The sequence below is a fragment of the Panthera uncia genome, chromosome D1 (assembly GCF_023721935.1).
Source record: "Panthera uncia isolate 11264 chromosome D1, Puncia_PCG_1.0, whole genome shotgun sequence".
NCBI lineage: Eukaryota > Metazoa > Chordata > Mammalia > Carnivora > Felidae > Panthera > Panthera uncia.
This window is the reverse complement of record NC_064808.1, coordinates 38,124,789-38,148,118: the sequence shown is the minus strand read 5'-3', so window position 1 is coordinate 38,148,118 and position 23,330 is coordinate 38,124,789. Positions and strand designations below refer to the sequence as shown.

At 48.9% G+C, this 23,330-nt stretch overlaps 1 protein-coding gene and 1 non-coding gene across 3 annotated transcripts in view; both read left to right on the top strand.

The window, feature by feature from the left end:
* Positions 1–23,330, top strand: part of NAV2 (neuron navigator 2) — a 395,678-nt gene that overhangs the window by 34,089 nt on the left and 338,259 nt on the right. The window lies entirely within an intron of this gene.
* On the top strand, positions 18,047–18,118 carry LOC125917630 (small nucleolar RNA SNORD45). The gene has a single exon (XR_007456248.1). It is a non-coding gene; the product is annotated as a small nucleolar RNA SNORD45 (small nucleolar RNA).

Sequence of the window (23,330 nt, the reverse complement as noted above, 5' to 3'; positions counted from 1 at the left end):
CTTCCCACTTTAAAAAAAAAAAAAAGAAAGGATGGCTATATAGATATATATATCTATATATATAAAAGTTTATTTAATGACTGCATTGGTATAAAACAAGTATAATCCAAGCTGGATTATATTCATTTTTTTCTTCTGATTATAAAAAAAATAAAAACATTTCCATGGGCTCTGTAGATATCATGGGCCCTAAGCACTGTGCCTAATGGATCTTATAGCCCTGGACTTGTTCCCCAGGTTAGCCCTCCGTGCACCTGCTTCGCTACCTGTTGTCTTCCTCCTTCACCCTGGCTTTGACACTGGAAAGGTATGAAATTCAGGCCACCCGAATATAGCTGGCTACCACATAGAGCACCGGGCAACCTTTGGACCAGGTCAGGGCTGTTAATAACCACTAACAGCAGCAGAAAATTGCAGTTTCCAGAGTGTCTTACCAACATGGTTATCTTAAAATACAGCCCATTTTACAGATTAGGAAATGGAGACAGTGAGACAGAGAATAGAGAAGTGTTTTGTCCAAGACATAGGGTTGGTAAGAGATAGAATTACAGAAACCCCAGCCTTGGCCCGCTTCACACCCTCCCGCACGGCCAGCTCTCCTGGCCTCGTTTAGCCCAGAGACTGTGATACATCTTTGTCCTTTGAACATCCTCCAGCGTGCAACTTTACAGAAGACAGTGCCACCTCCTGACAGGCACACAAGTGAAGCTCCACATATTTGGGTGACATATGGAAGCCAATTGCAGCCATGCCTCCCAAATCTCTCCCTAAATAACGAAACTTCAGTTTGCGTGTGTATGTTTTTTTAAAACTAGAGGAAAATTGATTGTCACACATGCCTGCAATCTTATTTTAATGTAAGTAGAGCATGATTTGAAATTCAGAATTAGATGGCTCAGCATTAATTACCTCTCGATTGCACTTTTTATTTATGGAGCGTGGTTGCTGTCGTTAACTAGGAGGATGGTGGAAGGGCATGGAAGGATTAATCAAAAGAAGGTGGATTTAATAAGTAGTTGTGGATGGAGAAATTAGAAATGGATTTATTTCCCTGTTAGTCATATTTCATCAGATTCCCACATTCTTCTGGTTCATCTAACCCCTTTGCCACATGCCCCCTCCATTTCTCTTCTAGGAATCCTGCTTCCATTCCCATTCTGTTGCCCTATGCACAGTGTCAGTCATATCCACCTTCCAGGATGCTCCTCACAATCTGTACCCCTGACTGGCAGGGGCCGCAGGTTAAACTCGGTAAAGCTGGGCTCTCATCATTGCGTCCCCTCTTTAAAAAAAAGCCACTGTGATTATTATCATTATTGTCTACCTTGTATCGAACACTTACTGACATCACTCATGTTATTTTACCTTCCAGTAATGCTTTGGGGTAGGAATAATTATACCCAGTTTATAGATGTGAAACTTAAGGCTCAGAGAGGTTGAGTCCATAGTCTAAGGCCACACAGCACAGAGGACTCAAGTTAATCACCTTCTATCACACGGACTGTGCCATTCTCAGACAGGATGGCAGTCAGAAAGGGCTGAATAAAACAAACCCACTAAATAGCCAGAGGTGAACAGAACCTGGGGTAAGAACTGAACCTCCATGTTTGAACCGTCTTGTGACAAAAGCGAGTCAACTTTTGTCCCATCCCCGGCCCCCTTTGTGTCTCCCTGAGTGTCTCCAGGCAGTGGTGTTGATCTGGTTTCAGGCTGTGTGTTTTCTTGAAACCAAATCAAGCCGAGCTGGTGTAGATGATTCACATAACACTTTCCCTGGGCAGTTATTTCCCTTCCATGAAGGAGCCAGTGATCCTATCTGGAGACCAAGAACTCTCTGCTCAGATGGAGCCCTGGGAGCCCCCCAGGGCGCACTGACTGGGCACTGGGGAGGTTGTGCGTAGCCCAGGAAGCCTAAGCTCGTGGGCCATTGCGTGCAGCACTTGTGGGATCTGTCAGGCAAGGAACGGAACCTTCTGGAGACTTTGTGGGGATGGCTCGGCTGTGGAGGAGGGAGCTCTCTGGCCCAGGCACTGCTGACCAGTGGAATGGTGGTACCAGGGAGATCGTGTTTCTTGTGGAGCACAGGGCGTCCAAGGTACATTTGCTTCCCCTGACTTGTTCAGAGGCCCCTCCAGATGCCCGTGTGTGCCCTGGGGTCTCACATCAGCCGCAGGGGACGGTGAGGCAGACCCACTTACCTGCATTTTACAGATGGCTAGCTAAGGGTTGCAGAGTTCAGTTAAGCCAGCCCCGGTTAGTGAGCATCCGTAAGAAAGACAGCCAAACACAAGAGACCCAGGCCCCATTTTTGAGGAGTCTGGGGGCAGGAAAAAGAAACATACCTGGACGGCTGGAACGAAACAACTCAGGCTGGGTTCGGGTCACACCTCTGCTACTTCCCCCTAATTAGCCCTTTCTGAGCCTCAGTTTCCTCTCCTGTAAACTGGGTATAATGACGCTTATACTACAAGCTCCCATAGGTCTGCCTGCTGTCTGGCATGGTGCCTGGCACAAGGTACATGCAAATAAACACCCAGTAAGTGAGGGAGCGTTTCTGCGAGTATTAAATTGATGATGTGGGTAAAACACGCAGTTCGGGGGTCTGTGGGAAGTGCTTGTGGACAATGACTTTCATCCTCCCTGGAGGGCTGAGTACCACTTCTGCAGAGAGGTGCGGACCCAGGAGAAGCAGGATTGGCAGAGAGTGAAGGTGCCTCTCAGCCAGGCTTCCAAGGCAGATGGTGATGCTGAAGAACAAAGGTGTGTGTGAACAAGATCGAAGATATTGACGGGCCAAGACGGGGCAGAACCGGACCAAACTACAAGGCAGGCAAACGCCAGCATTGAAACCCAGAGACTCTAAACTCTCAGTGTCATTTCTGGACCATTCTGAGGTCTCTTTTTTTACTCGCTTACATTTTACCAACAGATTGTGTAGCCATCCGCCTGTAAGATGCTCTTAGAATTTCAGATGGACTCTTATTTTTAGAAGCAACTTCACGCTGAGCCTGTGACAATGATTGATTCCTTTCTCGGCTTCTTTTTAATAAGCTTAAAGGCTATGGTTGATAATCGTTTATAGACAGAGTTAACACAGCATTTATGGCTCCTGACTCCACAGGGCCGGGACTCTTTGCGTCCTCATTAAAATGAAGACACCGAGATGGGAGAGTGGGTGGAGGCATCCCTGTCACAGTGTTGTCCCCACCTCTTGGAGCGTCTGGCTTTGCCACTACAGTCACCGGCTGCTGCGACTTGGTTCCCAGTTTGACTAGAATGTCATTACATGTTATTATGACTTTATTCTTTCCGTCAGAAGCCGCTTGATTAGGAGCTGCAGGCAGGCAGTAATTAAGCTTACCTGTCAGAGTTTAGCTCCAGTCAGAATGAAATACGCGTTCCGACTTCCGCCTTTCATTTCCCTGGATGTCAAGGCATCGGAATTAAGCTCCTTATGGGAACAATGTCTGACCCAAAAATGTTAGAGCAGGGATTACCAAGATGGAAATTCAGTCAAGTTTACCTACTCGTCATGACGAGAAGAGCTGTGAGTTCTCAGGCTGCTTGAGAAAACTACTTATTTGGGAGGAAAAATTGAGTTCCAAGCCATAATAGCCGGTGAAAGCAATTGCTGGGATCACAGCATTCAAACTCGATATTCATTCGTCCCCCCTTCCCCCCCCCCCCCGCCCCGAGAGAAGAACTGTGGGCTAGTCCAGAGACTTTTATAAAGAAAAGTGCAAAGTCCACAGAATCTTTCAGGGCCATTTGTCATCGGCGGGCAGGCCTGCCTCATGTCTGTGGCTTTGAGGGAGCTGTGTCAGATACTTTGTTCCTACTGATGGTCCGAATGAGCCAAAGGCTACAGGGAGCTTTGTTCTTGACTCCTGAAAATTATAGTCTGATGTACTTCAAAGGGATTCTAATGAGGACATTGGAGGCACAAGGAACTGAGCTGTACAGATTTGGTGTACAAGTCCACGAGGTTGGCGTTACTTTGTTTCTCTAGCCAGCCTCTCGCTCCCCTGCCTGTGCCTGGTGACAGTGCTCTTAGAGCTGTATCGTCCTCACCTTCATTTTCCCCTGTGCCTCTGCGATGCTCCTCTCACCCAGCATCTTATTTGCAGCTCCTTCCCGAGTTCTTTTCTCTCTTTACATGCGAGGTTTGGCACACATAGCCCTCCTTCCTAAATTGCCTTTTAGGGGCGCCTGGGTGGCTCAGGTGGTTAAGCATCTGACTCCTGATTTCGGCCCAGGGCATGATCTCACAGTTTGTGAGTTCAAGCCCCACGTCAGGCTCTGTGCTGACAGCGTGGAGCCTGCTTGGGATTCTCTCTCTCCCTCGCTTTCTGCGTCTCCCCTGTTTGCTCATGTGCACTTTCTCTCTCTCTCTCAAAATAAATAAACGTTAAAAAAAATAAATAAAACGCTTATTAAAGGCATTTTTCTGAGAACATATTAATCCTCAAACTACTCACTCAGATCTCTTTTTTCTCTCCCCACTGTCAGGTATCTCTCTCTGTCTCTCTTTCAGGTGTTTTCCTCTTGACCTTTTAAACAGTTCTTTGGTCTTTGTCAGGAAAGAACTCACTCAGGCTTGCCGTCCTAGATTCTGTACCTATTTGCCACCTCTGTTCAGGTAGCTTTGAATAGTGGTGAGAATCCAGGGAGCTCCATCCTACCCTTATGATGCCCTGGTAACCCGCAACCACCCACTCTTTCCAGTGGTGCTTCTAGAACAGTCCCCGAAGTAGGAAGTTGCAGAATGTCCAATCTGGAAGGAACTTTATAACTAGCTCTGTCCCTCACTTCAGATGGAGGAACTGAAGCACAGAGAGGAGAAGCAACCTGCCCAAAGTCACACAGGAAGCAGAGACAGGGCCAGAATAAGGCCCCACCCCTCGTGTTCACCCTCTGCTGTCCTTCCTTTGAGGATTCATTTCTACATACAAGAGCCAGACCAGGATTCAACATCCTTACTAAGAATTACAGCTCTCGGGGCACCTGGGTGGCTCAGGCGGTTAAGTGTCCGACTTCAGCTCAGGTCATGATGTCACGGTTTGTGAGTTCGAGCCCCACATCAGGCTCTGTGCTGAAGCTCCGAGCCTGGAGCCTGCTTCGGATTCTGTGTCTCCCTCTCTCTCTGCCCCCCGCCCCCATTCATGCTCTCTCTCTCTCTCTCTCTCTCTCTCTCTCAAAAATAAATAAACATTGAAAAATTAATAAAGAAGAATTATAGCTCCCACTTATAGAGTGTTAACTGTGTGTGATGCATGGTGCTAAGTGCTTTTTATATACACCTCATCTCATTCTCACCAACTACTCTATGAGATGAAATCCATTTTAAAGATGAGGAAACTGAGGTGATCACTGAGGTGATGTGAGCTGGCGGGTGCTGGCTTTTGAGAGCCAACTGTACCTGTCTCTTCCTAGTTCTGTAGTCAGTGAGTGCACGTCGCTCGCTGAAATCAGCCACCGTGGCTGTATTTACACCACAGAATTGGCGAATGCTGCAAATCGAGGCTTTCCTCCATCTCCTACACCCTCTTCCCCAGAAGATCCAAGTTATCAGCACACTCCTTGGCTTCGTATAAGCTAAGCAGCTTGCTCAGGGGCACACAGCAGGGATGTGAGAGAGCTTGGACGTATACCCATGGGTGTCTGACTTCAAAGCCTGAGCTCTTAGCCATCACCCTGTGCTGCCAGTCACCAAAGCCAGGTTTTCGGGGACTCATTCCCCCTGTGGATGGTGGTGGCGGTACAGAGAAAGCAGCTTCCTTGGGTCTGATTACGTAGGATGGTGGCAGGGTGTGAGACGCCCACGTGCCGAGAACCCACACCCGGTTGAGGGGGAAGGTGCCCCCAGGGTGTTTCCCAGACATCACAGGACGTCTTGTGCTCTTAAGTCTTCCGAACACACTCAAACTCAGGGCCTTTGTGGCTGTGCCCACGGCCTTAAATGCTTTTCCACAGGGAAACACAGAGCTTGCTCCCTCACCTCCCTCTTGTCTGTGCTCTTCCTCGAGCAACCCATCCAAAATGGCAGTGCGTCGGTCTCTATTCACACCCTGGCATTTCTGTTCGTAGTACTTATTGTTGCCTATCTTCGTGGCACACGTGCCTTTGCTTTTCAAAGTCTTCCTCTCCGGGGGGACGTAAGCTCCACGCAAGTTAGAACCGTGTCGGGCTCACGTTGTAGCTTCAGAGTGTAGACTAGGGCAGGCTCGGATGGATGAAGTGCTCAGTCTCAGCTGTTACTCAATCCTACCTGCTGCCTTTCTTAGATGTGCCTTAGGTGGTCGACTGCCAGCCTAGATATTCACTTGTGAAGGCAAAGGGCCTTCTCCTTGGCTCTCTGACTTCACTGGCCCTTCAAAGACTACAGCTGCCTTCTGTCTATCCTGGAGCTGCTTCTTTCATCTTCTTCTCCCCCCCCAACCCCCCCCCCCCCCCCCCCCCGACCTGCCCAATAGACCAACAGTCACATCTATCATTGCTGATTTGCTGACAAATAATTATTACACATTTTTAAAAGGAACTTTTGACTCCAAGAACTAATGGCATTCCCACCTTAGAAGGTAAATGTGGCTATGCCATTGACACTGGCTATTTAAGGAGGATGGTTGGGGCTGATTGAACATGACCTTTGAGAAGAGAATGTGAAAGGACTCAGGTAACAGCCCACAATGGGAGTGGCTGCAGGGACCCTGGGCTTTGTGACCTGCAGGGTCACAGTGAAGCTCTTTCTCACATTGCCTGGGTCACGTCTGGCAGTAAATACATAAACTCTCTCTCTCTCTCTGTCTCTCTCTCTCTCTCTCTCTCACACACACACACACACACACACACCCATCCCTTCCTTTCTTATTTCAAAAATCTTACATGTTTACTGTAGAAAATTTAGAATATATGGACAGGGTAAAAGGATAGCTAAAAGTTACTTTTAATGGTACCTCTGAGGTAAGCGTTGTGACTATTTTGGTCAGTTTTGCTTTTCTAGTCTTCTTTCCCAACTGATTAACATCTGTGTTTTTTCTGACCTACAGTTTAAACAACTTCATCCCTCATGGACATCCCTCCAAGCTACACACTGTCGCTTTTACTAGCTAGAGAGTATTTAGTTGTACGCAGGTAATTTATTTCACCCATCCCCGACTGTTGGGCAGAGAGGCTGTTTCCAACTCTAGATTGTTAATACTGGGATAGACTTTCTCATTGGCATTTCTTGGAACAGATAGTGATTATTCTCATAGTCATTAATGTCAATTATTGCAAACTCAATCTATGGACTGAATGTGTGTGCCCCCCTCCGCCCCCCCCCCCCAACTCATGCGTTGAAGCCATAATCCCCAACGTATTAGGAAGTGAGGCCTTTGGAGATGATTAGGTTCAGATAAGGTCATGAGGGGGGAGCCCCATGTTAGCATTAGTGTCCTTATAAGGGGATGGAGGGACCAGAGCTTGCTCTCTCCGCCATGTGAGGATTCAGTGAGAAAACAGCCATCCATCAACCAAGAGGAGAGCCCTCGCCAAGAACCCCACCGTGCTGGCACGGAGGCTCCAGAACTGTGGGAAATAAATGTCTGATATTTATGCTACCCAGCCTCTCCTGTTGTTATAGAAGCTGCTTCACTGAATCCTCCACGTATCCTTACAACAGTGGTGTCTATATGGCAACCATGACTTTGCCTCTGGACCTTTGCATGTTCTGCTCCCTCTACTTGGCTAACCCTTTCCAAGCTTCTTCACCTGATTATCATAGGATCTTCCTGCTGCCCCAAGTCATACATTTCCTTATATTTGAATATTTAAAAAGATGATGAATCTAACAGCCAGCGTGTGGATTTGTGGTGGTAGTGAGTTGTAGACATAATCCCTCTTCACTCTTTAAGGCACAGCTTAGCCCAGGCAGTAATTCCTGGGTTGTCCCAACCCATGGGCTAATCTCTCTTTCTACTACTACTCACACTGCATTGCCGTTGCCCGCTTGTTTGTCTCCTCCTGATTCAGGACCTTCCTGAGAACAGCAAACATGTATTTTTTTGTTCCTGTATACCCAGCTCCTAGCAGCTCAGTAGCCGGGCCCTGGGACAGGTGCCGAGGGCAAGGGTAGGTGGGGAGCAGGTCTCATTGTCTCCTTTCTCCCCCGCTGAACAGGTAAATGGACTTATTTCCTCATTCCAGGCCCATGGAGAGCTCCTTCTCAGAGCTCTTTGTGGGTAGGTCAGAGCATTTCACCTGCCCCGCCTTTGAGGGGCCATTTCAGACCACGGTGGATGTATTTATTTGCTCTGAGCAAGAGTGGAGAGAAAGCTTGGCAGAGCGAAGTTTTGGTAATTTGTGTCCACATGGCTGTAGAGAGCTTCCAAGAAACCAGTTACCAGCACAGCAGCTGTTTTCACGGTGCCTCGCAATGACAGGGGAAATGCTTGAGTTTCGGCTTTACAAAAAGGCCTGCTGAAGATATCACCTTTCCCCTGCTGGACCTGCCACCAGCCCCAGACAGTGACTGTGAATGAAATTGGCCATTTGAGCTTTTCAGTGTCCTCTCCTCCCACTTTCTCCCCTCCCCACTCTCCCTCCTGGGTCTTTCTCTTTGTTCTGAGGTCATCTTCCCTTAATCTGCCTCCGGGTGACTTTTTGTCTTGTTTTTTATTGCTTAACTCTAACTCCAGATAGAATATAGTACCTGTTGTATGGGAATACGCCCTGCCCACAGCTAAGAGATAGAGGATGTCCCTTTCCAGCTGGGAAGGTGGGAGAAGGCTTCAGGCAGGAGGCAGCTGATTCTTGAAGGATGGGTAGGATTCAAATAGCTAAAGAAGTGGTACAGGAAGGGGAAACGTCATTCCAAGCTCAGGCAGGAGTAAGTTATGGTCAGGAAGGTGAGGACCGAGGCTGAAGGAAGCATTCATGTATAATGTTCACAAAGTGCATGTGTGGGTAAACCAGATGTCCCCCAAGTCCTTGGTTCTGCTCACAGATTGGTGTGGGCTCTCCTCACTTTACTCCTATGACAACCCAGCCTCTAAACTCAGTACCTCTCCAAACTCAAGCCTAAGGAATCCATGATCATAAAGCCATTGGTACCCAGTATAGAGTTCAATGCATATGTTGTAGAAGAGATGCGGGAATGGGCTTACATTTTAGACTTCACCACAAAGAACTGGAAATATCCATTAGATATTTCTGTTCCCCCCAAACTCCCTACTCACACCATGGTGTGGAGGGGTGTTGCTCCCTCCCCCCAGTCTCCGTCTTACTGGCCCTTTTTATCTTCTCGATTCTTGCTTATGAACTTCACCTTTCTCACACTTCATCAGCCAACTCTTACCACCCAACTTATATACTACCGATGTATCCTGTTAGTCAACAGAGCCCCTCAGTTTCTTGATCTTAGCACTTGGAAGCCACCGTCCTGCAAGGAGGTTTATTTGGCTCAATTTTCCAAGCAAATATAATACCTTCAAGCCCTAGAGAAATTCTGTGGCTGATACAGTCTCCTTCTTGTTACATGCACATTTTCTCCTTCAACCTCCTACAACTACCCTTCTGTTATCTTCATGGTATACATAAGACAACTGAAAAAAAAAGAGAAATTAATTGCTTTGCCCAAAGTCACACAGCAGCCAACAAGGCAAAGGTGAGACCTGAACACTGTCACTTTTTAAATGTATAACAGCCGCCTCTTCTACAGGGAATGTGAGGAAGGTGACTTGGATGGGAGCAGGGTTAGACAGGTAGATTGGGACCTGTGCTAAGTTCCAGGGTTGCCATTAAAAAAAAAATACCACGCCAGGGTGTCTTCAAACAATAGATGTGTTTGCTCATCATTTTGGGGCTCAGAGTCCAAAATCAAGGCATTATTGAGGTTGGTTCCTTCTAGAGGGTTCCTCCAGGTTCCTTCCTTCTGAAGGAGAATCTGCTTTCTGCCTCTCTCCCGGCTGCTGGTGGTTGCCAGCAATTCTTGGCATGTAGACGCAGAATTCTGATCTCTGTCCTCGTTTTCGCATGGCATTCTCTTCTCTGTGTGTCGCTGTGTCTTCACATGGCCTTGTTATGAGGACACCGGTCACTGGATTTAGAGGCCACCCTAGTCCATTGCGAACTCATGTCAACTAATTACACCTGCAAAGACCATATTTTCAAATAAGGTCACATTCTGAGGTTTCAGGTGGATATGACGCTTTGATGAGACACCATTCAACCCAGTATAGGACCGGTTCATAAAGGTCCTGGAAGGTGATGCTGAGAAATGCAGATGGTGGGCAAGGAACAATCATGAAGGGTTTGTGAGGAGGAGGATGGCAGGATCCGACCGAAAATCCCTCGCCCGGTTCCGTGTGATTTCCTTATCGCCACAGCTCCTTGTGCCTTGTTGCTTTATTAAGGACTTGAACTGGGTGGGCTTCCGCCAGCAGGTGAATGCTTTCTGAGAGTGGCAGCCTTTCCTTTCTCTTGGAAACTTTGCACTTTTGGAGACGTTTTGCGCCTGCCTCCGTCGTGCCTTGGGCTAATCACTATGCCGCTTGAAACTATTTAAAGCCTGATGCATTAGTCACAACAAATCTGCTCCCACTGGGAGTTGAAAAGACTGAACAGGGCGCCAGCTTCTTTTGGGTAAGTGCGGTTTGTTTTCCCCCTCACGTCATTTGCACCCAACCCCTTGGATTCCTTGGACTGATTCAGGCACAGAGTGCCTTTCCTGAGTTGTCCCTGATGCAGGGAGAGCTGCCAAAGGCTAGTCGGGGCACCTTGGAAAGGGCAGACGAGGGCCAGGGGCTGAGGCAGGGCAGGGAGTGAGAGCAGGAGGGGCCGCTAGACTTGCCTGATCCGCGGGAAAGACCCTGACGCTCAGCGGACACACCGTGCCAGCTGGAAGCAGTTGAAAAAGCCTGGGGTGACCTTGTCAGTGCCCTGCTCTGACCCACCCCCAGAAACGCTGGGCTATGTTGATGTGCCTTGAAGCTGGGAGAGCACTAGAACTTTGGCCCTGCTCTAGTGGCAGAAGCCACAGTCCCCATCTGCCTTTGTGGCTTTGCCAAACCCTCAACCCGCCTGCAAGGGAGCCGGCTCGGGAGAGACACGGTTGGCCTCAGTGAGCGCGCAGAGGCCCAGGGCTTCTATTTATGTTGAGCAGGAATATGCAAAGAGCATGGCAGGCTTTCCCCAGCCTGGGCCTGACCACGTGTTCAGATTCCAGGGCTGTAGGTCAGGCGAGGAAGCAAGCACGGTGTGGGGCTAGGAAGAGAGTTTTGGGGTCCTGAATCGGAGGCTTTCTGTCCTCTGCTCTGGCTAGCTGTATGATCTCGGGCAAGCTGTCCTGAGCCTCAGGTTTTTCAGCTGTAAAATAGAGCGGGTAGGTAATTCCTGGCCCTCGGAGGGTTTTAGAGGCATGAATGAGAGGATTTACATACATGTGCTTTGCAGGCTGTATCGTGTGCAATGGGAGAGTGGGACAGAGGGTATGCGTTCTTGTATCTGCTATGCAGTAATAGCTTACATTTATCGAGGGTGTGATACGTGCTACAGGTTCCTCTGAGTACTTCTCGTGGATCGTTTAATGTAATATGTACAATCGCCCTGGGAGTTAGTACTGTTATTATGTCTCTTTTACCGACGAGGAAACTGTGGCCGAGAGAAGTTAAATAATTTGCTGAAGGCCCAAAAGCTAATTAGCTGTGAGGGTCCAGTTCAGACTCTGGGGCCTGCAGGCCTCACCGCCAGTCTATACCGCCTCTCTCCCATGCCCAAAGAATGAATTTAAAGCTTCCAGTTAGTGGGACCTCGTCTTGACAAACCCTGAAAATATGTCATCTCTCACCCTCACAAAAGCCTTGTGAGACAAAATTATCTCCTCCACCTTATGAGTGAGGAATCTGTACACGTTAGTTCCCTCCATTTATTGGGCACCTACTACTCCATCCAAGGTGGTGGGGACACAACCATGAACAAGATGAGGGGGTTCTTGCCTTCATAGACCGTATATTTTAGTGCCAGGGAGACAGGCAGTGAAATGCATGAAGAAAATCATTTCAAACCATGGTGAGGGGGATGAAAATAAAACCGAGTGAAGCGACAGAGGGAAGGGAGGCCAGGGAAGGCCTCTCTGAGGGGGGGACGTTGGAGCTGAGACCAGAAAGGTAGTGAGATGTGTGAGGAGGGGCTTTCTCAGGTGGAGGAACAGTGGGGGTCTGAGGAATAGAGAGGGGGCTGGAGCAGCTGGAGGAGGGGAGCCCAGGGAGTGAGAGGAAGCACGGATCGGGCCACGGGAGCAGGAGGCAGTGGCCACGGCAGAAAGTGAGGTGACTATCAAAGGAGGCAGTGAGGGCCAGGGACCTTCTCTCACTGACACCAGTTTCTTGGCATTGTCGGCCATGTGTCCAGTGAGGGATGATGGGATGATGGCTGAGGAAAGGCCCAGGCCCGGGCAGGTGGGCAGCATCCTTGGTGGATGGGCTGTGGCTTGCAGCCTGTGGAACCCTCTTCCATTTTGCTGCAGGGCAAACCGACAGCGGGTCTGAGGGCTTAGGGGTTCCCTCCACAGCTACACAGGCTGGTCGTCATAGTCCCATGCATCCAGGAATTGGCGTGGCTGTGACTAAACAGCTGGCTGCCGAACTGGGAGTGAGACCTTCCCAGCGGGGCAGAGCAGTTTCTTTCTTTCTTTTTTTTTTAAGTTTGAGAGAGAGAGCATGGGGGAGGGACAGAGAGAGAGAGAGAGAGAGAGAGAGAGAGAGAGAGAGAGAATGAATCCCAAGCAGGCTCTGTGCTGTCAGCGCAGAGCCCCACATGGGGCTTGAACCCACAAACCATGATATCATGACCTGAGCCGCAATTGGACACTTGACTGACTGGGCCACTCAGGCACCCTGGCAGAACAGCTTTCTTCCACCCACCTTCTCACACTCTCCTGCCCGGGAGAGTGTTGATCTTATTTAACAACCTCCTCTGGGGATTCTGCAGGAACCTGTCTATGGAGAATTGCAGGTGTATGTTCTAAAGAGCCTAATAAGATTTTTTCCCCCCTTGAGAGGAAGGAGATGCTTTGTGTGATAGGTCAGAATGAGATCCTTAACTTTGGACCGGGAAGACACTTGAGACAGTCCTGCCCAGCACTCTCACTGATGACAAGAGACTAAGGCTCAGGTGGTACTTAACCCAGCGTTACAAAAAATAGTTGGTGAAAGGCTTTCTGGGGAAAGAGAAAAAGCTGACCAAATACACTTTTCCTGGCTTAGTAAATGGAATGAATTGATCCTTCCACTGAACAGAGGCTAGCAGCAGATGAGAGTGGAGCTTCTGGTGTCCAGTGAGGGGCTGGTCCCCCATGCAGGACTCATGGGCGGGCGGTTCTTGGGCAAGTCCCTTAATGTCTGATTCTTCAGCTTCCTGGTCCGTAAAATAGAGACAATAATAGACAGTCACCTAAAGGGGTTTTTATGGGAACTGAATAAAATAACATAACCTATATCAAGGGCTCATCGCGCAGTGAGTGTTCAATAAAAGATTACTGCTATTACCATTTGGGGGTGCAGATCAGCAGTGATGGAGAGCATATGAAAATGCTCAGGAAGGGCAAGCCCACCTACAGATGACATTGCTGTGACCTTGAGCTGAGGCTGCCAAAACATCCCTCAGAGTGAATTTTTATCCATTCCCCCCCCCCAAAAGTTTATCTTTCCATTTGCCTCTATTTCCTGAAAGGCAACATCTAAGAGAAAAATATCCCCTAGTCTATCCCAGCATCTGAATTAGAGTTTTAGAACAGTTTGGTCTCTATTCCACAAGCCGCCCCAGCTCATCTGCCAGTTTGTGAGCCTAGACACTGTTGCTGTGACAGGCAGGTGGAAGAGAGGTACCTAGCCTCACCCAGCGGTTGTGGGATCCCATCTTTTGTCCCAACTCAACTCAACCCCAGGACAACACAGAAGATTTGTAGGATGACAGCTCATCTTCTCCTACAGGTACCATGTTATGATTTCAGGTGAAATCATCACTGGACAGTGATGTCTGTGATTAGTCATTTCCCTTCTGGCTTGGGGAGGAGACCGCAGGCATGTGGAAGGGACCAGAAGCCCCATGCGCACAGCCAGTGACTCACAGGCCCTGAGAACTGACCACTCATGGTGACTCGGCATTGACTCGACCCTCGGCATTGACTCTGCAGGGGCCTGGCTGGGCCTCACCACGTCCTGTTTCTTTCCCCTCTGCTGAATGCAGTCCCCATCTTCATGTTAGGAAACATCTTGTCGAAAACAAAATTAGAAGAACAAGAGAGAAGAATCAAGAGCCCTTTCCAAGAAGGAATTTAGCTGGGAGAACTGAATCCTTTAGCTGGGAGGACTGAATCCTGTCTAATACCCTGGGTTAAAAAGAACCAGCTATGAACTACAAATGCAGTTGACTTTGGCCCTGAGATCTGTAGGGAAAACCAGAAAAAGAAATAGTAACGAATCAGCAGCATAAGTGATATTTGCTTGTGAGCTCTTCTAGCCGTGTGTGTGAATAAGGAATTCTGTCCCAGGGTCCTATAGAGTTTGCTTTGTGCCCCAAAGTGTGGAGTTTGGAAAAATACCAGCCCTGGCAGTTCTTCTGCTTTGGGGAATAAAAGGAAACTCCCATGAGAATCCTGTTTCTTGGAAAACCGTTACTCACCTGAGCCCTGTGTTCGGACGGAGGTTCAGAGTGAGTCTGAAAGGGCTCGTGGGGAATCTGAGCACAGGGGCTGCTCAGTCTGTGCCCAGGCCCAGAGCCAAGGACGTCTATGTTGCCCAGGGAGAAGGCACTCGGGGGGACCTTGGGACTCTGGGGAGTCATTTACTCATTCATCTTCTTTTTACTGAGGACCTGCTGTGCACCAGGCACTGTGCTAGGCACGATATAACAAGAATAGCAAGGTTTCTGTCATCATGGAATTTACCTTCTCGTGGGGAGATACAGACAAAACACAAGTAGGCAAGTGCATTAATATGTTTACTTCAGAGAGTGGCGAGTGCTGTGCAGACGGGAAAGCAGGGTGACATGTTCACGAGCAACTGGGGGTGATGTTAGACCATGTTAGAGCTGAACGACCAGCCGTGGGAAGACCAGGGGAGCCTGCCTGATCCAGGTAGTGGAATCACCAACACAGAGGCTCCGAGTGGGGACAGCTGTGGCTCCTGCAATGTGTATAACAATGGCCAGTGTCACTGGAGCCTCGAGAATCAGTGGCTCCTTTTCAGATTGATATGTGACGTGCTAAATCATCCCACTGCAGTGTCCACTTGGATAGCCATCTCCTGGAGGCAGGGTGGGAAGGAGGGTCTAGAACTCCTTTGGAGACGAGCAGGAATGATTGGTTAGAGGACTAATCCTTCCCTCCTCCTCACCTCCACAGTTAACCCACCATCAAGTCTGTGGGCTCACGCTCCCCGTTTTCTCTTAGGAAGTCCACTTCTCATCATGCCCACCACTTTCACCCTGATTCAAACCACCCAGCATCTCTCCCCAGGTCTACTGGAAAGGCCTCTGAAACTGGTTTCTCATGCATGGTCTTGCCTGTCCCTGGTCTACTCTCCACACTGTGGTCAGAATGATCTTTTAAAACCTCAGATCTAGGGGCATCAGGCTGGGTCAGTCCGGGAGCATGCGACTTTTGATCTCGGGGTTGTGAGTTCAGGCCCCGCATTGGGTATAGAGATTACTTGAAAGTAAAATCTTTGAAAATAAATAAATAAAACAGTAAAAAGACCCTTTCAGAGCTAATCATGCCCCATACACTTCACAGTACTTTTCCATGACTCCCCATTGCTGGGTCAGGATTCGGACCCAAGTCCCCACAATGACATGCAAGGCTTTGTCTATACAGAGCCCTTATTTCTTCTCTAGCCTGTTTCCAGCCATTTGTGGCTCCACTTTCTGTTCTGGCTACGCAGGCTTTCTTCCAGTTCCTCCAATACGCTGTACTAGTTTTGGCCTCAGGGCCTTTGCACAAGACTCAATGGCTCCTAATCTCTTCTCCTTCCATGCACCCTGGCCTTAGCAACTTCTACTCAGGCTTCAGCATATCTGTTACTTCAGCAGAGATGTCTTCCTTGCTCTTCACCATGGTGATATTACACTGGGTCTTTGCTTCCATGTTCCCAGTAGTGCTTCATAATTGTTGTCCTAACTCTCAACACACGTATATTTGCTTGCAATGGCTCTTTCCTGCCTTAGTCCATAAGCTCCAGAAGGGTGGGAACCATGCCTGTCTTGTCCATTACTGTGTCCTCAGCACTTAGAAAGCGTCTGGTGCACAGTAGACACTCGATCTGTATTTGCTGAGGCAGGGAAGGAATGAGTGCTCGCAAAGACCTTGACTCTTAAATGTTCCACTTGAATGTGCTACTTGCTTTCAACAAAATGAAATAACAGGAGACTGTATTTTCTGTTCCTTTTCTCTACCCTATAGAGATGGTGATTGATATCTGGAGTTCAAGAATAAGCATAGTGAGCAGGAATTCTGGCAGATGAACAACCTGCTTAGGAAGTCTGTTCTTGCCTTCGACTATCAGAACAGGGTTATTTTCTTTGGCCCCAAAAAGTCTAAGACTGTGTGTACTCAGGGAAACGGTATAGACCCACAGTGTGGAGCCAGGGCCAGGGGTGAGACTCAAATAATAATCAAGTGGAAGAGGGTTGTGTGAAGCCTGGTGGGGGACATTGCCTTTCTCAGCGGCCGAGGAATTGGAACATTCCCCCTTGTGTCAATGTGGAAGTGAATGAATTAAGTTCCGTTTTATGCCGTGCCTGGAAAAATACCAATGCTATACTCGCGTAGTTTCTGAAAGCAAACCCCAAATGCCACTCAGTCTCGGCTCTATGAGAGTCTGTTACAGAGGAAAAGAGTCAACATTCACTCACAGATTATGGGAAATACCACTGAAGTGGAAAAAGATTATGGCCGTGGATTTTTACTTTTTTGAGGTTATGTACCTCTTTGCAACTCTGACAGAAGCAATGGACCCTTGCTCCCCTTCATGTCCCTGACCCTCTGCAAAATATATGTCCATATAACAACATCCTCTCATCCATGGAGACCCCTGGAGGGCCATAGCCTCAGGTTAGAAATTCCAGTTACTGGGTCTGGTTGGAAAGTGAGCAGAAATAAGCTAGTAAGAAATGACGTGGGGGGCGCCTGGGTGGCTTGGTCGGTTAAGCGTCCGACTTCGGCTCAGGTCATGATCTCACGGTCCGTGAGTTCGAGCCCCGCGTCGGGCTCTGTGCTGACAGCTCAGAGCCTGGAGCCTGCTTCCGATTCTGTGTCTCCCTTTCTCTCTGACCCTCCCCCATTCACTCTCTGTCTCCAAAATAAATAAACGTTAAAAAAAAAAAAATTAAAAAAAAAAAAAAAGAAATGACGTGGAAGGACAAGTTACACAATGTTTGGTCCAAAGAATAAAACAGAAGCACTGTGTAATTAGATAGTTCTTTGCAAGTTGGTTGGCACAGGGTGGCCATGTGCATCAGAGCAAAGTAAGGCAGACCTCTAGGGTCTGAGGGGAAGCTACTCCGAGTGTTTCCCCAGATTTAGCCAACCATGGTGATCCCTTGACCAAAATCCGCCATGAGGCCAGGATCTTGGTCTGTCACGTTCAGCACTGGTCCTCAGTGGCTCACTCCAGTGCTTGGCACTTAGTAGGGGCTCAATAGATACTTGTTGAGGGGCGCCTGGGTGGCTTAGTCAGTTAAGTGGCCGACTTCGGCTCAGGTCATGATCTCACGGTCCGTGAGTTCAAGCCCTGCGTCGGGCTCTGTGCTGACAGCTCAGAGCCTGGAGCCCGTTTCAGATTCTGTGTCTCCCTCTCTCTCTGACCCTCCCCTGCTCATGCTCTGTCTCTCTCTGTCTCAAAAATAAATAAACGTTAAAAAAAAATTAAAAAAAAAATAGATACTTGTTGAATGAATGAATCCATGAGACTATCCTGGGTTGCCTCACTTCACTCTGGCTTCCTCTCCTTAATTTTGTTCTGGATTTATCAGATTTTAGTTTTTCTTTAGTTGTTCAAGAAATGTTTGTTGAGGTCGGTGATGTGGTGGCATGTGTTAGTCGAATTCAAAGTTGAAGTCAATTCTAAAATTACACTAAACTCTTGGGTGGGGGAAAAAAAAGCGGTATTTGTTAGAGCCTTCTGGTGGGCCATACTTGTTCTCTAAGCACAGAGTGACATGAGATTGAAGAGCTTCTGCTCTGGGAGTGCTTGGGAGTGACAAGAGCCTCAGTTTCTCCAAATGTAAAATGGGACATGAGGAAGAAAATTATGCGGTTAAAACGCTTAGCACAACTCTTAGCACACACCTACATATTGTCTTAATGAATGCCTGCCATTTTTATGATTACCTAACTCCTCTGCTGCACAGTTTATTGGTTCCTTTTGGGTTCTCTTCCCTTACTGAGCTCACAGCTCTGAACCCCAGAAACTGTTGCTAACTATACAGTGGGTCAAGTGCAGCCTTTTAAAAGTCCCAGAATCAGGGGCGCCTGGGTGGCTCAGTCAGACAAGTGTTTGGCTTTGGCTCAGGTCTTGATCTCATGGTTCGTGACTTTGTGCCCCACGTCAGGCTCTCTGGTGTCAGCACGGAGCCCTCTTCAGATCCTCTGTCTTCTCCTCTCTCTCTCTGCCCCACCCCTACTTACACTCTGTCTCTATCTCAAAATAAATAAATAAACTTTGCGGGGCGCCTGGGTGGCTCAGTCGGTTAAGGGTCCGACTTCAGCTCAGGTCACGATCTCGCGGTCCGTGAGTTCGAGCCCCGCGTCGGGCTCTGGGCTGATGGCTCAGAGCCTGGAGCCTGCTTCCGATTCTGTGTCTCCCTCTCTCTGCCCCTCCCCCGTTCATGCTCTGTCTATCTCTGTCTCAAAAATAAATAAACGTTAAAAAAAAAAATTTAAATAAATAAATAAATAAATAAATAAACTTTGAAAGAAAAATGTTGAAAAAAGTCCCAGAATCAATCATGGCTACATTTAAGGGCTGTGAACATTACTACTTTCCTCCCTTCCTATTTTTCCACATTTTAAAATTTCAATTAATAAGCACGCGTTGCTTCATAATTTAAAAAGTACTGAATGAGAAAAAGGTAGTGTAATAAAAATGTGTTTATCCCATGTTGCTAAATTCAGAGGTAGAAAACAAGAACATTTTATCGTCTCTGGTCCGTAGAATCAATTCCAGGAAACCCGGGGGAACCCAACTTGTCCATTGTGTTGCCCACATAAAAATGCCCAAACACAGGTGCCAAGAAAGGAAGGCTGCATGCCGGAGTAGACAGGGATGTGCTGCTCTGTTTAGTGGTCGTGGGGTTAAGCGCAGGGACCCCTGGCTTCATCTCCTGGCTCTCCCCACTACCCGGCTCTTCGTGCAACTTTGGAAAAACGGCTCAACCGTTTCAGCCTCACTTTCCTCATCAGTAAAGTGGGAGAGACAGATGGAGAGATTCTTGCTTATAGATTGTTGTGGGAATGAATATCAGATACTTCACGCAGCAGAGTAGCTGTTCCATACATTCTTGTTTCCTTTCTGTTTTTCTAATAGCGTCGGTGACATCGTCATCCTTTACGTTACGTGTGTACATTTTGCACACGCGCGTATATATAAATGAGTACATACGTGTCTGCACTGTGATGTTGAATCATCGTCTCAGCCTGATCATGGCCACACTAGAACTCTTGATTTCTCGAACCTGCCCCGCCAGCTGCTCCTCCCTTAGCCTTCTGCACCGACACTCCCCTAGTTGTCCCACCTCAAAACCCGAGTTGTCCTTCGCTTCTCTCCCTCCCTCACATCCCGTATCCAGTGTGGCAACTCTGCTGATGTGCCTCAGAATCAGCCCCTTCTTTCCGCAGCCACTGCCCCCATCCCAGACACAGCCACCGTCCTCGTCCTCTCACTCCCGCGTGAGTATAAAATCTCCTGCCTGCACCCAGTGCCAGACCCCACAGCTGCCTCCCCACGGGGAGCCAGAGTGAGCACTGACCTGCGCCAGCCTTGGCTTGTGCCACTTCCTTGCTCAGAACTTCCTTGGCTTCCTGTGGTGCTGGAAATAAAACCCAGATTGCTTACTGTCCCTCAGATCTCTATATTGGGGAACAAGCAAACCTCTTCGGTACGGGGCCAGGTAGTTAATATTTTATTTTTTTATTTTTAGTTAAAAAAAAATTTTTTTTTTAATGTTTATTTTTGACAGAGAGAGACAGAGCATGAGCCGGGGAGGGGCAGAGAGAGGGAGACACAGAATCGGAAGCAGGCTCCAGGCTCCGAGCTGTCAGCACAGAGCCCGATGTGGGGCTCGAACTCACAAACTGTGAGATCATGACCTGAGCCAAAGTCGGACGCCCAACCGACTGAGCCACCCAGGTGCCCCAAGTTAATATTTTAGATTCTGTGGGTCCCATAGGAGTCTGTCACATCGCCATCATCTTCTTATCCTTCTTTGTCTTCATCATTGTCTCCCTTTTTTCTCCACCTTTGTTTCCTTCTTCTTCTAACCCTTTCAAAGCGTAGTCACTGTTCTTAGCTCATTGGCTGACAGAGTCAGTTTGCAGTAGTTTGGAGACTCTTGTGCTGCGGGCACTGGCCTCAACTTTTCTCTCCAGCTCATCTGCTCTCACCCTCTGCCTTGCTCTCTCTGCTCCAGTCTCAGTGGCTTTCTTGCTGTCCTTGAGCACACTGACCACATTCTGCTCAGGGCTTGTGCGCTCCTGTCCCCCTGCCCCTGGCACTGTTCCCCCAGGTCTGCTACAGGGCTCACTTCCTTTGTTTGAGTCTCTGCTGGCAGGTGCCTCTTTGGAGAAGCCTCTCTGGGCTGCCTCTCTGTAGGGCACGCCTTTCCACCCCCAGGCACATTCTGTCCCTCACCTGGCTCTACCTCTTGTGGTATGTACTATACATTTACTTGCCTGTCAGTTCTGCTGCCCTTGTATGTAAATTCCTTGAGGGCAGGCTTTGTCTGTCTTGTTCAGCTGTGTGTCTCCCCAACACCCAGAAAAGAATGGGGGCGCTTGGTGGTCATTCAAGAACATCTGTTGCGTGCATGAATAAGTGTAAGGACAATTCTGCTCTGCAGCTAGTTTTCAACCCCTGCAATACCACTCATGTGCAACAAGGCGGCCCTCTTTATAAATTGTCAGCCGTGTTGGTTGTGTCTATTAACAGCACCAAGCTGGGCTCTGAGTGACGGTGAGGACAGTGAGAACCCAATTCCACGTGCTGTCGGGGTCTGCAGGCTGAAGCCAAGTGTGGACATGGGGAGGAGCAGGAGGAGGAGGGAGAGCAAAGCGGGGTCTTGAAGTGAGGGGAACTGTCCAACTCTCAGGAAACTGATGTCATTAGAGCACCCCTGGATGATAAGTGCTCAGTGGAGCCAATGCCTGACATCTCTTGAGGAGGGAGAAAAGCATGTCGTAGAGCCAGAGGAGGAGCATTGAGATCAATTGTCCTTCCCAGGAACACACAGCCAAGACAGCCTGCAAACCACTTAGTGCGGACATTGAAGAGATGGTGCTTATTGGGCCCAGATGGGACACCGTGTAAAAATCTGGTATTTCTGGAGCCACTGAGTAGAGAACATGGCGTCTCCCAGCCCCAGGCACAAGTCTCCTAGAATCTCCTTCTAAGGAAGGGCTTTGGGATTTGCAAACTAGAGGGGTGCATCTGCAGCAGTCAGGTATACCCTTCTCCCACCCTGCACCCCCACCCTGCCTTGCTCCAGTCCAGAAACCTTAGGAGAAACGGGTTTGGATCTGTGTCCTTGCAGAAGAGAGCCTGGGCCCCTTCCTGAGGACATTGTAGGCGGCTACTCAGGAGATGCGCAGCATGGGGCGTCCCATGGAGGTCTCCAGGACGACTGGGTACTGTGCACTTTCGAGTTCTGGCTCAGGGTCAGACAGTGAGCCTTGGGTTGGACGGCGAGCCTGGCTGTAAACTTGAATGCCGGTCAGGGACCAGATAAGTCCTGGCCTAGAAACCAGGTCAGGGAGTGAAATCTGTTCCTTGGATGCCCCTTAGGATAGAAACCGGGAGGCATGGGACAAGGGAGCCTGTGTGGTGTCCAGATTGGGGATTTTAGGTCCAAGATCACACGTCTAGCTCTTGATTTTAGAAAATAAGACAGCTGTAGAACATGAGGGAAAATGCAGTAATAGTATAAATCAAACTGTCCCTCATAGCCCCACCCCAGGAGCCCAAGGCAGGAGATCAGATGGTCTGGGATCTGGTGATGGGTCTGCTGTGTGACCTTGGACTAGTCACTTGACCTTTCTGGGCTTCAGTGTTTTCACATATACAATGGTAATGATAAATCTTAATGTTCTCGTCTCATGAGTTGTTAGGCTCGAACAAGAGAATGAAGTCTTTGTAAAGTTAGAAAGGCTCTAGTCATGCATCACTTGCTCCCTAACCCAGTTGTATAAAGCAGTGTACCAATAGGAACAATAAGCATCCAGTGAGCACAGACCGTGTGTCAGCTACCATGCCCGCTGTTCATATGCATGTTTCACATGGGCCTCACCGTTGAGAGACAGGCACGGTTATCATTTCCACGAGCAGATGAGATCACAAGACACAAAGAAGTTAAACAACGTGCCCCAGGTCACACAGCAAGCCGAGGTAGACCAGACTCTGAATTCAAGCAGTTTGTCTCCAGAGTAGGCACTGGGAGCTTGCATTGGGAGCTTGAGGGCCTGTAGCCAGATCTCCAGGCTCCCAACCCAGCCCCCGCCTTGGCTTCCTCGGGGAAGATAACCACAAGTCCGTCCAGTGAAAACAGACCCATCACTATCTCTTCCCTGCAGACTGGTTGATCACTGCCAACCGCAGAGAGGCTGCGGGGCCTTGACACGGCCTGATGTTTACCACCTCCGAGAGCCAAGGGTTCCAATGGGGCTGGTGGACCCCTGCCGATCCTGGGAAGGAGGAAGAGATGCCAGGGAGCAGGGGCTCCTCCGGGTTACGCAGAGCGGGCACATAGGGGGGATCTTCCCCATCCAGGATGGGCCTCCCTCACTGCACATTGGGTGGGCTTGGGGGAGAACATTTCCTAGAGAAAGCAGAGGCAGGGAGGCACTCTCTGAAGGACAGACTGCCATTTTCCATGCCTTGATCAGGTAGAAGAGAAGGAAAGGCGGTCAGCGCCCCCTCCTCGTGCCCTCTTTTGGGACAGCGTGGCCAGGCCGGCTGCTGTTGGCTCGGCTTGCCGGAAGAAACTATTCCATTAAGTGGAGTGTGCTGAGTTCGGCCAACGGAAAGTGGCAGATGAGGGCTCGTGGGGATTCCTCTCTGAGAATAATACCTCAGGAGCCTTTTCGG